This window comes from Octodon degus, unplaced genomic scaffold (genome assembly GCF_000260255.1).
Source record: "Octodon degus isolate 3935 unplaced genomic scaffold, OctDeg1.0 scaffold00048, whole genome shotgun sequence".
Taxonomy (NCBI): domain Eukaryota; kingdom Metazoa; phylum Chordata; class Mammalia; order Rodentia; family Octodontidae; genus Octodon; species Octodon degus.
In genome coordinates this window covers 5,368,854-5,376,678 of record NW_004524624.1, presented here as the reverse complement: position 1 = coordinate 5,376,678, position 7,825 = coordinate 5,368,854, and the positions used below count along the sequence as shown (strand labels likewise).

The following is a 7,825-nucleotide window of genomic DNA, read 5'->3' as shown; positions in this document are numbered from 1 at the left end:
TTTTTTTTTGTGGTACTGGGGATTGAACTTAGGACCCTACACTTGCTAGGCAAGCACTTATTCTACTGAGCTATCTCCCCGGCCCCCAACTATCTCCCCGCCCCACCCCTCAAAATTTTGAAAAAAGGTTGAGGATGTAGTTCAGTGGTAGAGTGCTCCTGGGTTTCAAGATACCTAAGCCTTCTGGCTTGGTGGGAAGTTCAAACGATATAATGCATATGAACACTTACTGGGGTGTATGCATGGCACTTAACTGGCGCTCGGGCAAGGCAAGGACTTCTTCCTTTGTTTGGTGAAACCCATCTCCATCTAACTCATTTCCTCCAATATTCCAGAGAAGAAAGAAACTGGAGTGTACCCATTTTCTGGATAGAGAAACTCAGATGCTGTAAGCATAATTTTAGGATAGGAGGCTTTTCCACTGCTGAGAGAGATACTTAGACAAAATTGGGTATGCTCAAGGGCAGCAGGGCCATAGGAGAGATTCAGAATGTCTTTGAGAAACAGACTGCAAATGCCCCTGTGAACAGACTGCAAGTTAGCAAGACAATGAGTCAGTGAGAGATACAGGCTCCTTTCAGCTCTGATTCCTCAGTTGTCTCTGGTGTAGTAATTGGAACTGTTCACTTATCTGCCCACAGGTGGGGTCTGACTAACTGCTTTATCTCCAGGACTGAAATCACTGCATGCTGCATAATAAACCTTCAATAAGTACTTAGCCACTAAGGAGTCAGTGGATGATTGACCTGGGGAGAGAGCTTCAGCCTCTGCGGAGGATCAGTGTGAGAGGCTGTGAGTGTGGGAGGAGGAGGTATATCTGGGGCCTTGGGCTTGTCTGAGGGACATGGGGATCTTGAATAAGAGGCTGCTGCATTGAAGTCTCTAATTTGCCCAGGGGGCGGGGGGGTGGTGGCCGGCAGGTTAGCTCAGTTGTTTAAGCGCCTGCTCATGCAAATGCAGTCAGGCACAGGATACATCAGTTCGAACCCCATCTCCACCTGCCTTACCAGCTCCGCCCTTAAGGCAGGCTGAGCCAGCCAAAGGGAGGAAAAAAATCCTTCTAGTTTGCCTGGGAAATGCTGTACAATGTAAATGAAAACCATGGTGTGGGGGTCAGCTCCTGCCAGCAGCTCTCCTGGGCAATCCCAGTTGGCAAGGGGAGCACAGGCTCTCTAGCAGTCCTGGAGAGGATACCTCTGGACCGCAGGTCCTCAGGCCTGGAGGTGCCTTTTTCCTGGGAGCTCCAGCAAGACAAGCACAGTGGAGGAGGGGATCCAGATCAGCTGTTTTTTAAAAGATAACCAGTGATTTTCTGTTTTATCTATGGAAGGAGGCCATTCTTTTGTTTAAGAAGCAAAAGAAATTAAAGGCTTTAATGGGCTTTTTAGGTATGCAAAGGAATGCCACTACCTGTTGGGAATGAAGGGAGAAAGATTTCTCTGTATAACAAAGGGGAAGGAGCCCTGGGTCAGCTCTCCAGAACCAAAACAAGGCAGAAGCAGTTGCCACTTAGGCCAGGTCCACTTCCTCAGAGCAGTGAGCAGGGACTGGGTCTGAGATCTGCACTTCTATTTCCTTTCTTCCCTAGGAGCCATAGGAGCTGCAGGGTGATTTTAGCTGAGGGCTGAAGAGCAGAAGCCAGCCCCCTAGTTCTGCCCTGGCCTACAGGCTAAAGACAGAAGACCCAGAGGTGCATCAGACCTGAGCCAAGGTGAAATGGAGCTATGCGCCAGGCTCCAGAGATGCAAGTGTGAGGCCTGCAGTTCCTGCTTTCAGGGGGCTTCACATTTCCCAACTGTTTACTGTTCAGTTACAGCAAGTACGTCGAAAAAATAACGGGTCATAGTGGTACCTCAGTTCTGGAGCGTAATTCATTCCACTATTCTGATCACAAACTGAATTGGATGAAGAGTCGGGTGTGGTGGTGCACATGTGCAAGCCCAGCCCTCAGAGGCTGAAGCAGGAGGATCATTGCAAGTTGACGACCAGCCTGGGCTACAAAGTGAGCTCCAGGCCAGCCTGAACAGCATAGTGAGACCTTCTCTCAAAAAGACAAAAAAGGGGGCTGGCAAGCACAAAGGCCTGAGTTCAATCCCCCATTCTGCAAAAAAAAAAAAAAAAGAAAAAGAATTGAATGAGAACCCAGTTAAATGTCCCCATAAAGTCAATGTTGAACCTAACCATTGAATTTGATTCAGTTTTATCCAGTTGGCTTTGCGACCAGAATCATGGAAAAAAATAAGTTCATGAACTGAAGCACCACTGCACTCACACAATAACATGTGAGCCCTACTTTTTGCAACAACTCCTTGAGAACAATACTGGTGAAAAAATGAAGACAAATGGAGTAACCCCCCCCCCCCCCGCCAAGGCCTTAGGGTTGGTGCTGAGGGCTCGAGTCCAAGCAGCCCAACACAGCAGTGCACACAAGGAACCACTTCACTCTGCTTCTTCTTCTTCTTTTTTTTTTTTTTTTTTGCGGAACCAGGGATTGAACTCAGACCCTTGCACTTGCCAGGGAAGTGCTTATTCCACTGAGCCATCTCCCTGGCCCTAACAAAATCTTGGGTGTTTTTTTGTTGTTGTTGTTTTTTTCTGCAGAACTGGGGATTGAACTCAGAACCTTGCACTTGCCAGAGAAGTGTTAATTCCACTGAGCCATCTCCCTGGCCCCACTCTGCTTCTTTATCCTCACAAGGCATCAAAGGGGAACACCAGAGTGTTTCCCAGAGGAAGTGGGCTGAGACTGATACAGGGAAAAATGATCTCCCGACCTGACCTGGACAAGTTCATGTTCTCTAAAACCGAAGAATGAATTTTAGGAACCAATGGAGGTTTTTTTTTTTTTTTTAATATTTATATTTATTTATGTGTGTGTGTGTGGCCAGCTCAGCACACCAGGGGGCAGGGCTGGCTGGCATGTGGTGCTGGGGGATTGAACCGCGGTCCCTGTGCTTTGCTAAGCTTGTTCTAAGTAGGTGCTTTAGACCACTGAGCCATCTCACCAGCCCCCCAATGGAGGTTAAGAGTAAAATATTTATTGGGAAAGAAAGGTTCTGTCTCAGAGGGGACAGAAGGGGGACCCAAGCAGGTTGTTCAGGAAGCTGTTTCTTCCAGGTTATTTTTATAGGACAAAATCACACAGGGCTAAGGAACTCAGTTAGGTGGACAAGAGGTGGGACAAAGCTATGGTCAACCAATGGGATTATAAGCACCATTGCTCAGGGGAAATTGATTAAGTTCAGGACCAAATGGGGAAGCGAGTCACGTAGCAAGCAGGCATGAATATAGAATAGGATTTTATGGGGTAGCCATCCAGTAGTAGTCGGATTAACGATTCTTGGTCTCCCTCAGGGTGATGATCAATCTCGGATGCCAATCTTTAGGGAGGTCAGTATCTGTTTGATCTTTGGTCTTTAGGTCTGGCCCATGGCAGGAGCATCCATCCCCCCCATAGTTGCAAAATATCTAGACTTCTGTGTTATCTCTTTCAAGGGCCTGGCCCTGCCTGACTGCCTAAAAATATTTCTATCTAACTCTGCTGCCTACAACAAGAACTTAGAATAAGCTAGAATTAAGCAGATCAAGAGAGGAAAGGCCGCTGCGTGAGCAACGCGCCTGTCCATCCTGGACGCCACGCGGCTGCAGCTGTCCTGCAGCCAGCGCTTCACCCCAGGGCCGGGCCACCAAGAGGGTCGCTGGGCGGGCTTGGGTTTAACTGGGTTGATTTTGATTCTGCTGGGTTCCGGGGTCACATGAATAAAACGTTTAATGAGGGGAGAAAAAAAAAAAGAGAGAGAGGAAAGGCCAATATAGGAAGAGGGGCTGATGGCTGGCAGCAGGGAAACAGTGAATGAAGGCTTCATGATGTGAGCAGGGACCATGTCATGACAAAAATCTACCTATATAAAGGCAGGCCTGGTGGTGCACATCTGTAGTACCAGCATTTGGGAGGGTGAGGCAGGAGAATGTGAGTTTGAGGCCAGCCTGGTGGGCTACCTGTGAATTCAAGGTCACCCTGAACTACATAACAAGACCCTGTCTCCAAAAATCAACGGATCAGGGCCAGGGAGATAGCTCAGTGGCACAGCACCTGCCTGGCAAGCACAGGGTCCTAAATTTGATTCCCAGTTAAAAAAAAAAAAAAAATCAATCAATCAATATAAAAAATTATGGGAGGGCTGGGGAGATAGCTCAGTTGTTTAAGTGCCTGCCTGGCAAGTATGAGGTCCTGAGTTCAATCCCTGGTACCAATAAAATAAGTTTCAAGCGAATAAATAAATAATTATAGGAGACTATAAAAAATGAAGAGGTTGACACACTCCGATTTGGGGATGAGAATGAGACAAGACCTTGCTATAGTTTAGGCTGGGCTTGAAATCGGGGCAATAATCCTGCCTCAGCCTCCCCAGTGCTGGGATTACAGAAGTGTGCCACCATGCCTGGCTTTAAAAAAACAAAAACAAGGTCTCATAGTGCAGTTCAGGCTGACCTTGAACTCACTGTGTAATTTAAACTTTCAAGATCCTGCCTCAGCCTCCTAAGTGCTGGAATTCCAGGCGGGTGCCACCGATTTGCATGTTAAATCTCTCTGAGGTTGCTCAGGAAACAAAGGAAGGGAGTCAGACTGGGCCAAGGTCTCATTCCCAGGATGGTGAACGACAGGTACTTGAAAGCCTGGTCAGGACCTGAGACAGGATAAGAGCCGACTCTGGAGTGTGTAGTAAGCTGAGCAGGGACCGAACACTGGGAGACCTGGTCGGCCGCTGAGCACAGTCGGTTTTGGGAGCGGGGCTGGAGCGGCGCGGGGACCTGGGTCGCCCGGAGCCCGCCTCTCGGGACAGAGCTGGTCCAGGCGGGGCGGGGCCCGGGGGGCGGGGCCGGAGCGGCCACGCCGCCTTGGCTAGCGCATTCCTGGCTCTCCAGCCCCGCCGAGGAGCTCCCGGGCTGGGTCTCCGGACCCGGGCAGAGACGGGGTTCGTAGCCGGCCAGATCTGGGAACAAAACTGCGGAGGAGCCGGGTGAGTCCGTTCTCTGTCCCCGAGGAACGCCGCGCAGGCTCTGGGTGAGCCTGGGGGCGAACGGTGGCGTGGCTCTGGGGGTCAACCCCCGCCCAGCAAGGGGGATGTGGGCGTCCACTCAGCGGGGGTGCAAGGGTGGAGGGGGCGGTAAATCAGTAACCCGCAGTGCACACAGGGCCTTTTGTACCGCTCTGTCCAAAGAGCACGCTGGCCACGGAGCTGGTTACTTATTGCCCACCAAGGCGGGGGCGAGCCAGCTGTCTCTGCTGCTCCGCATGGGGACCCGCTGCCTCGCACCTTCTCGGGAGGGCGACCTGGTAAGGGAAGGGGAAAAGCGGGCTGGTCCTAGAGCCACTGACTAGATGTCTGCTCTGGGCTTAGACATGAGAACACCGGCGCGCATAGAAGTTAAGTCCCCTGCACCGGGTCTCCCAGCGTGGGAGCGCGGGAGGCTGGGGACCAGGAACTGTCAGGCGCCAGGGTCGTGCTCTGTAACCCACTCAGGACTCTGACTTTGTCAGGCCAGGCAGCCTGGGGATGGGAATAAAACCATCGGGCCTTCCCCCTCCACTCCTAGGCAGAGCTACGGGCTGAGCGAGAGCTACCCTCCCAGCTTAGCAGTGTGCTAGAGGATTTTTCAGAGAAGGGTCTAAGGGAACCTGGGGCTGGGCTGGGGTGAATCGTGGTATTGAAACCTAGTAGATGAAAGAGGAAAACGAGGAGCACAGAGGTATAGGCAAGAGAGCAAACAGGCCCAGCTTTGAAAGCTCTTGTGGGGGCTGAAGAGACGGTGTGACCATAGGAGGGATGGTAAGGGAGGCCTAGGATGCAGGGAAAGCTGTGGACCGGATCTTACTGGACACAGGTTGCCCTGTGGCCTTGTAAATGGGGAGGGGGAAAGTGACATGGCAGATTTTTTAAGCCCTGCTTGAAGGTGGAAACTGAGCAGCCCAAGGAGATTTGAAAACTCCGAACAACAGATAATCAAGACCTGCCCAGGGTAAGGGTAGGGGCAGGGGCCACAGGATAAACTAAAGACTTGAGGAGGCAGAATGGACTGGAAGTGTGGTGGCAGTAGCTGAAGAGGAGGTGTAATGGACTTTTTGGGCAGGGGTCCCTTCGGTAAAGTATGTAATGCATCTTTTAAGAATCTGGCTGAACTATCTGTTTATCAATAAAACTTTGAAAAATAAATAAATAAATAAATAAAATCTAGCTATAACAGGTAAAAAAAAAAAAAATCTGGCTGTCACTGGGTGTGGTGGTGCTCACCTGTGATCCCAGCACTCAGGAGACTAAGGCAGAGGATCAGCAGAAGTTCGAGGCCAGCCTGCACTACATAGCAAGAAACTGGCTTTTTTTTTTTTTTTTTAAAGCAAGACAAAAAAGAAAAAAGAAACATAATCATGCTCTGATTCCAAGACACTAGTCCCTCCTGGCTACTGCATGGCTCTGGGTAACAGTCAGTAGGACCCTAGAGCTATATGGGTCATTTTATTTCCCTCCTTAAGCTGAGACTCAGTTCTGACTGTTCCATGTGGAGTACAGAGACATTTGGAAGAGGGTACAAGTCCAGTCTGCGTAGTAAGACCCTGGTAGACCCTGTGCTAAATACATAAGAAAAAGATGGGTGGGTGTATATATAACACCTGACAGAGGTAATTCCAGACCTAGGATGGCTGGCCAAGGGCAGACACAGATTGACAGTCATGGGGAGAGTGGTAGGGAAAGTATTTCACCAACACTGTGTGCACCCAGATACTCTTTATCTTCAAAGCAGTCCTTTAAGGATAATAACCCAGTTGGGGTTATAGCTCAGCAGCACAGCTATCTGGCAAGCACAAGGACCTGGGTTAGATTCCTGTTTGGAAAAAGAAAAAGGATAGTAGTCTATATCTATAGCAGGACAGAGAAGTTGGGAAGAGTCAGGATTTGAACTGGGTAATCTGACACTTAGAATATACTTTTTTTGTTGTGGGTACCGGGAATTGAACTCGGGACCTTGTACTTGCTAGGCAAGCACTGTGCTACTGAACTATATCCCTGGCCCAGAGTCTGTATTCTTTTCTTTCTTTGCCTTTCCTGATGCAGGGTTTCATTATGCAGTTCAGCTTAGGCTTCAACTCACTTTTGTAGCCCAGGCTGGCCTTAGAGTCTAAACGATCATCTTGCCTCAGCCTCCTAAGTGCTAGGATTACAGATATGAACCACCATTCTGCAGAATCTACATTTTTTTAAATTAATTAATTAATTTATTTGTGTGTGGCCAGCTTAGCCCACCAGGAGGCAGGGCTGGCTGGCATGTGGTGCTGGGGGATTGAACCATAGTCCCTGTGTTTTGCTAAACTTGTTCTAAGTAGGTGCTTTAGACCACTGAGCCATCTCCCCAGCCCAGAATCTACATTCTTAACAAATTAAGACTGGAAGTGTAGCTCAATGGTAAACCACTTGCCTGGCATGCACAAGGTCCTAGGTTCCACCCCCACCATGACAGCAAAACAAAACAAAACTATGTTGATGCGCAACTATAATTCTAGCTATTCAGGAGGCAGAGGCAGGAGAATCACAAGTCTGATGCCAGCCTGGACAAATTAGAAAGAAACTGTTTCAAAGTAAAAATTTTAAATGGATTATGATGTAGCTCAGTGGCAAAATGCTTGCCTAATATTTGCCAGGCCCAGGGTTTAATCACCAGCATTAAAAAAAAGTAAAACGGGCTGGTGAGATGGCTCAGTGGTCTAAAGCACCTACTTAGAACAAGCTAAGCTAAACAAAAGCACAGGGACCGCGGTTCAATCCCCAGC

The 7,825-nt window shown here is 49.2% G+C and overlaps 1 protein-coding gene across 4 annotated transcripts in view; it reads left to right on the top strand.

Annotated features, from left to right (window-relative positions):
• The first annotated feature begins 4,921 nt into the window (after positions 1-4,921).
• Positions 4,922-7,825, top strand: part of Fgfr4 (fibroblast growth factor receptor 4) — a 14,554-nt gene continuing 11,650 nt past the window's right edge. For 3 of the 4 annotated variants that reach the window (XM_004632283.2, XM_023716468.1, XM_023716466.1), the window contains exon 1: positions 4,922-5,021. The gene's annotated coding sequence lies outside the window, so the exon portion shown is untranslated. Of the gene's footprint in view, positions 5,022-5,260; positions 5,339-7,825 lie in introns of those variants that run through there. The other variant, XM_023716467.1, reaches the window with a different exon arrangement.